The sequence below is a fragment of the Sitophilus oryzae genome, unplaced genomic scaffold, assembly GCF_002938485.1.
Source record: "Sitophilus oryzae breed Bouriz unplaced genomic scaffold, Soryzae_2.0 scaffold_1443_pilon_pilon, whole genome shotgun sequence".
NCBI lineage: Eukaryota > Metazoa > Arthropoda > Insecta > Coleoptera > Curculionidae > Sitophilus > Sitophilus oryzae.
The window spans coordinates 1,604,120-1,618,353 of record NW_022146108.1 but is presented as its reverse complement, the minus strand read 5'-3'; the positions used below and the strand labels follow the sequence as shown (position 1 = coordinate 1,618,353).

General features: G+C 27.5%; 2 long non-coding RNA genes across 3 annotated transcripts; both read right to left on the bottom strand.

Moving 5' to 3' along the window:
• Positions 1–7,949: 7,949 nt before the first annotated feature.
• Positions 7,950–13,459, bottom strand: LOC115877342. 2 transcript variants are annotated; one of them, XR_004049329.1, is made up of 6 exons: positions 10,224–10,374; positions 9,891–10,165; positions 9,596–9,828; positions 9,158–9,331; positions 8,680–8,804; positions 7,950–8,100 (listed from the first exon to the last, which is right to left on the bottom strand). It is a non-coding gene; the product is annotated as an uncharacterized LOC115877342 (long non-coding RNA). The 2 variants fall into 2 exon arrangements; XR_004049328.1 differs by lacking the exons at positions 9,596–9,828; positions 9,891–10,165; positions 10,224–10,374 and adding an exon at positions 13,310–13,459.
• LOC115877343 lies at positions 10,621–11,443 on the bottom strand. The gene is made up of 3 exons (XR_004049330.1): positions 11,399–11,443; positions 10,849–11,123; positions 10,621–10,734 (listed from the first exon to the last, which is right to left on the bottom strand). It is a non-coding gene; the product is annotated as an uncharacterized LOC115877343 (long non-coding RNA).
• Positions 13,460–14,234: the final 775 nt, after the last annotated feature.

The following is a 14,234-nucleotide window of genomic DNA, read 5'->3' as shown; positions in this document are numbered from 1 at the left end:
GGATATCTAAAAAAAGTGCGAGTGTAAAGTATTCCTTTCTTATCACTGTAGAAGTTTTGATAGTTCCAGAGAAATAAACTAACCAATAAAAATATATACATTTACAATATATTTTAAAAAATAACTAAAAACCTACAAATTGACGCCTTGAAGTTAAAACTATACTCAGTGTTTACAGTTTGTTCCACTGTTAGTTGGTTCTTTATCATGAATATCGTAATCGTACATTGTACAGGGGGTTCAAAATTCGATGCCGAACTTGCTAAAATTTCTTATTTTTTAAAAGGAACGCACTGAAATATTGACACGACTTTTTCACCTAATAGTTTTTTGCCCTGTATTTTACTGTTAAAAAAATCCAAGAAAAACTGTATGTTTTTAACCACCTTCATATTAAACGTTGAGCACCCTATATAACATTTATAATCGTTAGTACAGACCACCTGTAGTAAATACCAAGCATTGTTTCTATTTCAAGCCTTGTATTTTTAATTTTTTTTAGAAAATGCCTGCAAAATACAATATGATCGAAAAAAAACCGCGTCAGCGATGGCTGTTAATTATATGGGAAATATCGATGTTCATTTCCCAGCCAACTGGACGCCGTTTTTTTTCGATCATACGGTATATGTACTTCAGAAATATTTAGTGCGATACCTGCAAGTTTCCCTATTGAAGGTAGAAGAAAACTTTAAATGTAGGACATGTAAGGTTATACTTGAATCGCCAGAGAGTGAAATAAAAGTAAACAAAAGACGATCAGAATTATTCTAAAAAATTGTATAACTTAATTTTTTATCGCACTAAATGTCTCTGAAAAACCTGCATTTATATTTTATGTACTTATTTCTTTTGAACTATCAAAACAAATTTAGTGTAAAAACGTGTAAAGAGGGCCATTTAATACACCCACACTTTTTTCAGACACCCTATACAACTGAACATAATTTCCTGAAATACGACCTAGTGCACGTTTATGGTCTGCACTTAAAATTAACTTAAGACGCTTTGTTGTAGGACCCTGTATATTTTTTACTGTGGTTATCAACACTGTCTATGCCAATTAGACAAAAAGCCTATATCGAAATACAGGGCGACCCGGTATATTAAAAAGACCTAACATAAATTTTTCTGTTTGCGATTTTCACCCCAATTTTTTTTACAAATGTGGCCAATGGTAGCGCACATGTTGAAAATATTTTTACACATGTACAGGGTGATACAAAAATATTTTTGTACTAATGTTGTTGTAGTTTTCCCTTAAAACTAAAAAAAAATATCTATAATAATTTATAGAACTCATACTTTTTGTACCATTTTTGTTTAAGATTTTACTATTAATTTAAACTGAGTTATTTTTTAGACTTTATATCGTTGGATAATAAAGTTAAAAATTATTTTTGACTTCAATTAGATTTGATATAGAAGCACGACATAGATTTTCAGACATTTTTAAAACTTGTATTGTCCAATTTTCTAAATAAAATAAATACATATAGTTTTGAAAATGAAACTATATACTTCAATTTGAAAAACAAAATAATAGTGATGTTATTTAAAATTTGAAAATTTCTATAGTAAATCTACAGAGCAAACAAAATATAAACCTTCCCATTTAAAAAACTGCAACATTAAGTGTAAAATTATAGTAGAATCACCGTGTGTGTAATATCTATTAAAACAGTTTGCAAGGAAGAATGAGGAAAAAGATGTTAACTTGATTTGAAGATTTTTCGGTATACTGGATCACCCTGTATACAGTATATATTGTAAATTATCATATAAAATTAAACAAAAAATATTACAATTATTTAATAAAAGAAAAAAAAAATTATAAGATCCAACTGATGGTTGTTGGAGGTTTTAAAAAGATTTTTTAGAAAATATAGGCAACCAACAAATCATCTTAACTTACAAAAACCCGAAAAAAAATTAAAAGATTGATAACCACAGCAACTAGGACACAATAATATTTATAATTAATATTAGGTGTATTCAATCAAATTGAGGAGTGTTTTATCTTTTTTTTCTTTTAGCACAATCAAAAACATCTAAAAATTAGAGCAACAAAACCAATAATATTATAATTTAACAATTACCTTACTCTGCAAATTAAATTATTTAATTAAATATTTGTACTTAAAAAAAACACCTTATATTGATTATATTACATATTGTAACATTAAGAAAAATGCGACAGTTAAGTTTTACATAAATACAGAACAATTAGAAACAACTGCAAAACAACAATTAGATGTACATGTAGCATCCATATATTTATTAACAAAATATAATTTTACATACAAGTCCCTAAAAAAATGTATTAGCGAAAAAAAATACTCTAAACTGAAATAAGAATGATTATAAACGTTAAATCAACAAAATGAAATATTCAACTAAAAAAAAAAGATTGAATTTTTATCCGACTTTATATTTAATAAGCGTTTGCAAATAACTTTAAGGTCAAACACAAAGTTTTTAAGTTGAAATATCACACAAAATATTAAAAAAGAAATGCTATAATAAACAGATGGTGCCCCATGTACTTCTAGTTAATTAACTACAAAACTTCAGGTAAGAAGAGTGAATATGGAATAAATGCGATAATAAATATTATTTAAAAAAATAACTGGTTAAAATAAATTAGTTTCGCTCATTTTATATTATGGCGAATGCGCTAGGCGATTCTAGAATACATTTAGATACAATATGAAAATACATGCGATAATAAATATTATTTAAAAAAATAACTGGTTAAAATTAAGGTTAAAACACAGATAACACATAATGTGTTATCTGTGGTTAAAATAAATTAGTTTCGCTCATTTTATATTATGGCGAATGCGCTAGGCGATCCTAGAATACATTTAGATACAATATGAAAATACACTGTCTGTAAAAAATAAAAGAATGTGTATATAATATATTTTCGATATAAAAAATCTATATTTACTTTAGTATACAGGGTGTCCCGTTTTAAAAACATACATTTCATACCAATAACATTAACAAAATTGACAACTTACAACATTTTTACACTGTTAAAATTAAAAAGCATGTGTGATAATCTTTGAAATCAGAAAAAATGTGCTATTTAATACACTCCTAATATACAGGGTGTCTTATTTAAACATTAAACATGTTTATAAAAATAACTGTAACAATTGAGAGCTTATGACATTTTTGCTAATTTAAAATTAAAACTTGACCAAAACATTTTATTTTTTATTTATTTATCAAAAATAAAATCAAAAAATAGAAAAAAATATAAATAAGTAGTATAATGTTTGTTTAAAATTAGGACAAACAGCAATGTTATATGTGAAAAATAAAATAAAGTTGTTAAGTTAATTTGTATTATGTTATGACAGATGCGCTAGATTTTAGAATATACAATGAAAATCGGTGTTAGCGACTGTTTCATGACACACCCTGTATAAAAAGTCTTTGTTGAATGAAACGCGCAACTAAAAATGTCAATCCACGTGTGCAAGCCTTTTTGACGACATATTATTCCTATTTATTTATTATCGAATTTGTTCCATTTCGCTGTATTACAATTATTACATTATTATTATTACAAATACATACAAAATGGCTTACGTTATGTAGTCTGTCCAACGAGCCGAAGAAGATTTTGACAGAAGATATCCTTAAAAATGACAGCAATTAAATACAATTTACCTGTTAATTAAAATGACAAACACAACTGTCACTGTCATGGATCCTCTCGTTGGATAGACTATCTTACACATGATATTATGAAACAATGCAAAATAGTAGGTATAAATCGATTTATTAGGAGTAAAAATGATACTTTTTGTGGCAAGGCTGTACGTTCGATCGCGAGTGAATTTGTTTCGGGAGACGAAAATGCAATTCTATCGTCGTGTATAAAACAATATTTTTTTCCATAGCGAGTTACGTTTTAAAAAATATTCAGAAATTATTATCTTAAGGAATTTATTACGAATAGAAAAAATATTATGCTGGGTTGGCGTTGGTTTCTATGTAGTTCGACAAATAAATAAAGCTGTCTCTTTAGTTGTCAGTTTTGAGTCAATATTTTTTTAATTCTCTTTCGTGGCGATCACAAAACATCCCCCTTTAGAACTTTTTCTTTAATGGCCATAAGCGGGAGTAAAAGCCCAACCGCCCGAACAAACACTAGAGGCGCCACCGGTCATCAAATGGTGTAAAAATTGAGAAAATTTAATCATTTAATTTTGACACAAGGGGTCGCCCTTAACTTTTTCAATTTTAATTCAATATTCATTGTTTTCAAACTATATTATTAGACTTTGTTGTATTTTGTGAATGTATAAATGTTTTCTTAGTATAAAGTTGCATTATAGTAATTTGAATTATATTACATACATATTTAAGATTCAAATATTATGACATATATGTCAGTTGCCGTCTAAAATGTCATCTTGATAACAAAAAGTTAGTTATTGTCAAAAGTAGTTAAAATCATGTTAAAATATTAAAATTTACAAGTTATAATTAGATATTTTATATTATTTCAACAACAAACACATAATAGTACAGCGTAATGTTGATATGCAGGTCCAAAACAAAAAGTGCCGTTATATTTTTCAGTTTTCGTTGTCAGCCGCGGAAGTTTCAGTGATTTTAGTGTTGTCGGATATTTTTATTTGTGAAATAGAAATATTGCGTTTGGATTGCAAAACTAAAAGTGGAAGTTTTATTGCAATGTAAGTAAGCGTTTGTCCATTTTATATTTTACTTTTTTCATACCTACGACAAATATACATATTATATTGAAATTTTATAATTCGTTTTATTTAAAAAATGTTAGAAAACAAGCTTGTAATCCTGTAATTGACATAATCGTTATATAATATATTCCATTTAAATGTAATATATTACTTTAAAATTAAAAAAAATGTAAATTTAAAAAATATATTAAAAATATATACAGGCATTAATTGAAATTTTTTGAGTGCGAACAAACACGAGAGGCGCTTTATTATTTACTTTCATTTCTTAACATGACAGACGAAGTTCTAAAGGGGGATGTTTTGTGGTGGCGATTGCTGATTGAATTGGAGCCCAGAAATGGCTCAAAACGAAATAAGTAAATTACCAACAGATATTCAGGCTGAGGCGACAAACGCCATGTCCAAACTACTTCCATTTAAATCCCGAATAACTTGAAAATGAAAGGAATACAAAAATTTTCAAAAATGGAAGCAATTAAAAAACGTGCGAGATGAAATAAAGTTTTTAACCGATCCTCGCTGTTAAAGTATCATTTAATCTACCCTTGCGGTTAAAGTTCTATTTTATCTACTATTTTTGATAGATACATATATAAGGCAATTTTTACAGTTGCTATGAAAAAAAAAGTAATTATATATCGAGAAACTACGATTACACTCATTAAATTTGACATAGTTTCACACATGTCAGTTTAATAATATATTTTTGCGTACTTTTATGGCCTAGGCGTTAAAATGATTTTTTTTATATCGTCAATCACGTCGCAAAAATTTAAACTTTGTGACGTTTGAAAAAAAAATTATTTTATAATCATGAAAATTGATCAATCACGAAAAAAATATCTGTCTCTAGGCCAGTGGCGCATCTAGAGATTGGGTCTGGGAGGGGTAATGGCAATATTTAAGTAAACTAGTAGATTCAAATTAATTTTTTGCTAAAAAGTTTTTAAGTTTTTTGTAACTATTTTTATTTTATTTCTAAATTTCTTTCTGGGAAGGTTAATTACCCCTATTATCACTCTCGCACGCCACTGTCCTAGGGTACCAAAAATAATTCACAAAAGCAAAAAAAATATATGAACACAAGTATTAACAAAATGGATTATTTTACGAAAAATAATCATTCCAGAACTTATAAAAAATGATTAAATCGACCATTAAACTATTAGATAAATTATCATCTGATTGTAGATATAGTAAGATAAATTCCATAAAATTTAGTTTGTGTTAATACAATAAATAAAATATTAAAAATTATAAACTTTAGAACGAAAATAATACTTGTGTTCATAGAGTTATTGTGACGCAGCTGCGCAAGTATAAAATTTATAATTTTGATAATCTGGAATAAATTTAGAGTAGCTTAGGAAATTATAAACGGTACAAGACAAAAATAATTAACAATGAAATTAGCATGATACAAATTTATAAAGAATGTCTTTAATTGTATTAAAAATTATTATTATTAATATTACGTTATAATACAACTAACAATTTAATTAATAATTACAATATCTAATGACCTTTAATGAATGCAAAAATAAAAGATAAATGAGATTGAAAAAAAAGCTGAAGAGATGAAAAATTATAACAGATTACTATTACATTGCTCAACATATTTTTCATAAAGATTACTGCATAAATTTTAATGATTTAAAATTAATCAAACATGCCTCAAACTAGAGGCAATTAGATAATAAATAGAGCATTAAAATAAATAAATATAAAGGCAATATAAACAGAGATAATAAAAATTAAAAGTATTGTTCTTAACTAGTGGTTTATTTCGCAAAGGCTTATGAAAAAAAAAGATTTCTGTCCAGATTATCAAAATTTTACAAAAAATTAATATTAAAATGACGCCTGATATAATTATATAGTAAGAGGATAAAAATCAATAAACAAATTTATTGAAACAATAACACTATTAATGAAGCTAACGAACCTTGGTGAGGCATTGAGGAGTATTGAGTCTGCTTCATGTTGAGTGAAAGAGGGAAGCGAGGAGTAGGAGCAACTGTTGATATCCACTGTTAAGAAAATGCGGAGATATCTAAAAAATAAAATAAAAATAATATTAAAAAAATGAATAAAACAATCTATGTAAAAATTAAAATAAATATATTTTTATTAACGCAATAACTATGTTTTTTAAATTAATGAATAATTTGTATATACCCTATGAGAAAAAAAACAACATTATAGTATAGTGCCTTTTGAAATAACAGTTGATGACAATTATTTCTGCCAGGTAGACTACAATATACCTATCATTTATAAAAAATTGGTATAAAAATTTATAAAAATTAAAGAATGAAATGTTGAATAATAATTGGTATGTTTGAAACCTTTCTCCTTTTTTTCATTTAAATATTATTTTTGACAAGTTTTTATATCAATTTTTAATAAATGACATATAGGAATAGGTATAGGAATAGTGAAGCTTTAATATTATGAAAACTTATCATAATTTTCAAGCTTGTCGATGAAATTAAGTAAGAAAAAAAAGAGATAAATAACTTACCACTGATGAAGGACTGCGACCACACTAACAGCTATTAAGTACAGTCCTAAATAGTCTTTCTGAGTCTTTTCCTGCAGGTTTTATTCCATTTAAAACTTTTGGCTGCCCACCATAATATTTTCTGATAGTACGGCTTGTGGATTTTTAACAGCAATTGTCCCATCGTACACCTAAAATTCCAAAAAAATATTAAGTAAATTTTTACTATACTATTTTTTGAGGATTTTTGAAAAAAAGATTAATAAAAAAAAACAAAAAAGATTAATCAAAATTATATTTATTAAAATATATATTTATGGCGTTTATTTTAGTGGCTTAAAAATATCGTTAAGGTGTGTGTGACGAGGTCTGTAATTTCAAACCAAACAGTTTTGACTAGCGAATGTTGACAATTTGGCGGAGGATTTTTTTAAATAGTTAATTGTGTGTTGTAATCAGTATAAATTGTGAGAAAATAAATCCGTTAAGTATTTTATCGTGAGTTTAAATTAGCGGACCCACGGAATCCGTAACTATATGCAACCAATAATACAGTATCACCATTTTATTTTGTCCTGCCTATTTTGAATAGTTGTTGGCTGTTCTAATATTGGAACAAAAGCGCTCGAATATTAGAAAATTTTAAAAAGTCTAATGAAATTTTATAAGATAGATAAATAACTTACCATTGATAAAGAACTGCATCCACTCTAACAGCTATTAAGTACAGGTCTTTTTGAGTCTTTTTCTGCAAGTTTAATTCCATTTAAAGCTTTTTGATGTCCGCCATAATATATTATTTGCAACTAGTACTACTTGTTGACTTCAAACAGCAATTGTCCCATTGTATACCTAATATTCAAAAAAAGTATTAAGTTATTTTTTAATGAATCAATTTTTAAAGATTTTTAAATACAAAAAAAATATATTAATATTTAGAACTTGTTTAGAACTACGTAAAATCATAAATATATGGCTATTATACCAATTTAAATAAGTCTCAAACAATAAAGATCTTAAATAGACTCTAATAAAAAATAGTTATAATTTTTATATTAATATTAGCGGTTTTAACGATCGAAAAAAATATAAATAAGGTATCTGCTGTACTAAAAATATCAAAATAAAAAAAATGAACTTATATTTACCATACCGTAATTTTATTGTGCTTATCTTAGTGGAAACTTTAATAATTATTAAAACCAGATTTAAAAACTGCATTTTTTTTCCAAGATCGCTTATACGCAACCAGTAATACAGTGTCTGTATTTTATTTTGTCCTGCCTTTTTATTATTATTTTAGTTAAAAAAAAAACAGAATAAAATAGGGCATGTTAATATTGGACCAAAAGAGCTTGAATACGATGGAAAATTTAATATTTTTATAAGATTTTTAAATTTTATAAGAATAAGTTGAGAGGCATAACTTACCATTATTAAAAGGCAACAGGTGTTGAAGTCTGTGTCCATTAAAAATTTTCCATTAAAACTGGAACTTGGACTGGAAACAGCAGTCAAAACGTCCATTAATACCAATTACCAATTTGTATTGCTTACTAAAAATACAAAAAATAAATAAGTAAATTTTTATAAAGTCAATTTCTTCACAAATGTTGAAATAAAAATGTTTTTTTTTAATATGTTAAGTAGATATTAAAAAAATAAACGCAATAGTAACTATTTAAAATATTGTCAAATATTCATAGATTTTTACAAAAAGAAAACATACTAAATAAAATTAAAATTGTCTGATACAAATTTGTAAATAACTACAAAGATTGAAAAAAAAATATATTAATATATTTTCAATCTCAAACTTATTTTATTTTGAATTTGAAGCCTACAATTTTGTAGTTAAATACAAAAATTGTAGCCTTAAAAAATAATAAAAAAAATAAAAATAACTTACCATTTTCATAGCGCAATGGTAATGAAGGCCAATCAGTCATTTGTGGGTAAGATTTTCAGTATCATTCCATTCAAAAAATTCCTCCGGCATTCATCAAACTTATGTACAGTTCTAACTCATTTGCAGATATGTAACAGCAACTGTTAACGCCCAGTACATCACTCGAACAGATATCTAAAAATAAAAAAATAAACAAATATTAATAAGTATATTAATTTGTATCGATGTATAAAAGTAAAATAAATAAGAAAACATTGTAATATCACTATAGATAGGCAAAATATAAAATTAAGTTGATTTGATTAAAAAAATTCTCCTAATAAATTAAAAAAAAAATAAAAAGTTATTAAAATATACATATTATGTGTAAAATATGTCATAATTTCCAAGCTTTCCAAAAACTTTAATAGGAAAGAAAATAATGTGAAAAAAACTTACAATTTTTGAGAGATATCTGCGATGTTGAAGTCAGTTTAATGTCCTGTATCTACTGTAGAATAAACTAGTCATTTGTGAGCCTTTTCCCAGTTTAAATTATGTCAAAACTTCTTTGGTGTTTCTAATAATTCATCCAAGTTGTTATAACAGCTGCCATTCTACATTTCCACCAATAGATATGCTTGTATAATACATAAATAAATAAAACTTGATGTCCAAGATACCAATAACATCTATAAAAAAAATAAAAGTTGTGATAAGTATTTACGTTTTGTAACTAGATGAAAAAAATTACCTTAATACAGTTGCTCCAAATTTCCTTCAAAAAACTTCCGTTGCAGCCAACAAAATCCTCCTTCTTTCCTCAAACATCTTCTATCTCCTTTCCTTCTATTTCAAAGCAATCCTCTTCCATCTTCTCAGGCCTCTTCTATTTACCAAGTCTCACCAATTCTTATTCAACTACTTATAGAACTAACTTATACAAATTTCAGGCGTCTTACAAACATTTTTTAAAAAGGGGGAAAAGGGATATAATTCTACAACAAACGACTACGCTAGCGCACCTACCTAAAAAAAACTTTTTTTAGTCAAAGAAAATGATAAATATAAAGTTATATAAATTTACCTGATGGCATCTAGAAGATGGCCCTAATCCTGCTGTTGTCCCCCAAAAAAATTCATTCCAAAGTAGTTTACTACTAAAAAGATTTATGCAGAAACAAACTGAATTTAATTTTAGTAACAAAAATAAATTACTAATACTTTAATTCTCATTATAATGTAAAATTACATCATTTACTAATTTACACGTTTAATTAAAAAGCACTATTAAAAAAATTAAATAATATTATGAATTTTAAAATAAGACGAAAAATAGTTATTTCCAAATATATAATAGAAAAACAATATGCTACCTAATTTTGACTCTTTGGAGTTATTTTTTTATAACCATTATTGCTAAAAAACTTTATATTAAAGCCTTGTATATAGTAAGAAAAAAAGTAAAAATAAAATATAAAAATTGCAAATTAAAAAATGAGTACTTAATGCCACATTCTGTAAATGTAGGGAACCTAAAGTTACTGCTTTGGAACCACGACGCGAACCGACTTTTGAAGTTCTCCAAGCTGTATCACCTGTAAGAGAAAAAAAAATATATTAGAATATTTCTAACAAATACATATGCTAGAAAAAACAAAAAACAAGCTATAGACAACAAAAAAAAAACAATGTAAAATATTAAAACTCACCATCACATCTTGCTTAAGTTCATTTTCAGTCCCACCATAATAATTATACGGCGAAAAAAACAGTGGCGTCTCACTGCTATAGAGCACATCGAATGCCCCCAACTCCATGGACTTCTGTCGATCCTGTAGAGTTGACAATAAACACGTTTTCCAGGTATTCGACGGTGCCTGGAACAATCCGAATTTTTTTGGGACTGATCATATGCAGCATGTAGATAGAATTTCTAACTTCTTCAATCTTGTTTTTTAAAATCGCGCTGCGAACCCGGGTTGTCCTAAAAAAAATGAAAAAAAAGATTAGTTATATAAGTAACTACAAGTTAAATTAGAATTTAAACTTATATCTAAGTTTTAAAAAAGTTGCTCTAATTACTATACAAGTTATTCTACTTTAAATTGAAGCTCATGTATGTTGTAACAAAAAAAAATAAAATATACAACACTTATATAAAAAGAATTTTGATTGCTACATGGTGCGATAAAAAAGTTATTTGGTAGAGAGTACAGTAAAAATTTACAATTTAATGTAATATAAAAAAAATAGACTTACTTTTAACAGGTTTAAGTTAGGCCTGGTTATGCTCGCCTCCTATCGACATTTCCTGCCTTCAAAATTCGACGCGGGGCAGACCAAGAGAAAAAACAAAAAAATGTTTCCACGACCCGCCTGCGAGTGTGTGCTGGTTGCCTTCCTTATGCAGATTCGACCCATTGGTCGACGATTAAGCCTCACCAGTCAGTTCCCATCCCAATTAAGCCGCCTCGTCTGGGGTCACCCTCGTCACCCGTCGGACGGACATCCACCGGGACCCCCTACAGGCGGACCCCCTCATCATCTTCAATGTGTCCGATATCCCGCCCCCTGCCTCTTCAGGGTCACGGAATACGTGCACGAAGAAGTCTCGGAGCTTGGGTGCCAGGTCGTATCCGGCCGAAGCCTCTAGCATTAGAACACCTAGCTCGTAAACCAGAGGGTGGTGACTCCCTTGGGTACCTCTGCATGCTACACAGGTCATCGATGCCCGAACATCAGAGTTAGGGGATGACCCAAAAAGTCTCCTCTCTTGGGGAAGGCCGCGCCGCGCTCTGGAGTCATCTTAAGCCCGGGAATCCACACCGACAAAAACACTGTTAACCAACTGCATCAGCTAACGAAATTCACTAATTTTGAATTAGGAAATTTTATTAACCAACACAGAGAGCTAGCAATGCTCGTGTGAGTGGAGAAGGAGTGTGCGGTGTAGTATTAATATAACGCGCCTACAAAAAGAAAAAATATTGGGATACCTATCAAAATATTATCGAACACCTATAAAAATATTACGACAATATATAAATAGGTATATTTATTTTAAATGAAAAAAGAGATTCTCCATTTATACCTCAGCAATATTTTATAAGATTTTTACTTGATTATTATACCAAAAATGTCAAAAATATAAAGATGTTATATGATCTAGGGAAAAAAGGGATATAAATTTGATGAATATGGTCAAAATCCAAAGAATTTTTCCATGATGTAACACATAAAAAAATTAAAATACACAAGAAGTTTTTAGAGTTGTAACATATTATTTAGAGCTAAAAGTTAAACCTACAGTGTTTCAAATAAATAAAAAATATTAAAGTTATATTTTTTTTAACAATGAGACATTTATATTTTATTGCATTTTTAACTTCTACTATGAAGACAAATAACATTCGATCAAAATTTACCTTAAAATAATCATACTTACTGTTTTCGAAATATTTTAATTTTTATAAAAATTCAGTAACGATTTATTTCTGCAATGCAAATTTACTACTAATACCGAATTGGCAAAAATCATTTGTCAACATTAATACTACATTTTAACATGTAATATTACATAACGCGCTTTAAAAGAGAAATATATTTTAAAATACCAATATCAGAAATCATTACAAAAATGCTGAAACATAAGTAAGATTTTTAAATAAAAAAATACGTAATAAAATTCCTAATGAACCTACCTATTTAAAACTTAAATACAAAAAACCTACTCATTCAAAATATTATTAAAATGCGCATATTATATTTTTAAAAAATAAAGAAAACTCTAAGTATACCCTATAAAAAGAAATTTAAAATAAAAATAGCAATTTACAAAAAATCAAGACATCGAATTCCAACAGGCGGCCATTTTATTTAAACATTCCTTGACCGAAAAAATTAAACAAAAAGTCAAAGATACATTACGTAATTTACCAAAAATGTGGTACTATTATTTTACCCTTATGTAACACGCAGTATAGAAAGTACCGAAAATACATAGTTTTACATACTTATTTATTAATCTACGTATATTATTTAAAAAATATTCTTAAAAATTAATAACTTAATGGGGAACATTGAGAAGAAGGCTGCCATGATGGATATTGCGAAATCCAAAAATTTTAAACTAAAATATTTCAAAAAATACATAAAATTACGGGTACTCACTTTTTCAGGAGGCTAAGCAGGGCACTAGTAACAGATTACGCATAAATTGTGTACACTAAATGCACTTTTTCGTCAGAAAATTTAAAAAATCGATGCAACCGACGGGAGAACGTGCGGAACCTTCGATTGCAAACGACCAAATCAGGACCGGCGTTGCCAGATTGAAGTCATTCGTAAAATTTAAGCTGCTCATAAAATTAATTTATTACTAATAATAATATGTAATATTATTTATAGGAAAATTCTTGTAAATTAAGCTTAACTTTGTTCTCAAAAGTTATTATTTACTCAATACGTTCCACTGAAATCGTTTTATTACGCAAGGCAAAATATTTTTATTGTCATAAATAAGAAACAAATAAGTAATTATAAACATACACACAAAAATCATGAAATAAACATAAAATGAAGCTGTTTAAATACATTTTTAATGCTATAAATACATCGAAACCAAGAATAAAGACTATAATGTTAGTACGTAATTACAAGAAGAAATAAAAGAAATTTCTACAAAACAACATTACTGGTACTTTTTTACTAAAAATATAAATATGGAAATAACCCTTACTATAGTGCCAGTTTATGGTGCCAGTGATTAATTTAAACTAATATCATTTCACAAAAATCACATAGAGAAAAGATTTTCGACATTTTTTAACAATCCGGCAACATCGAAGGATAATAAAATTCAAAACCTCCAGGCAACCGAAACTGACCAATCACGATCGAGAATTTTTTGCTCTTGGATGCCTCGATTTTAACTTTTTTTAATAAACATGGATGGTTCTTATTAAAATTTCAGTAGAATATGCTTCTTAAATTAATTAAATAATTTGTCTTTATTTGTATTTATTCCCTCCAGTATAAAATATCATACAAAACTTATTTTATATTGAAATTATCTGGTACGCACATAATTAGATGA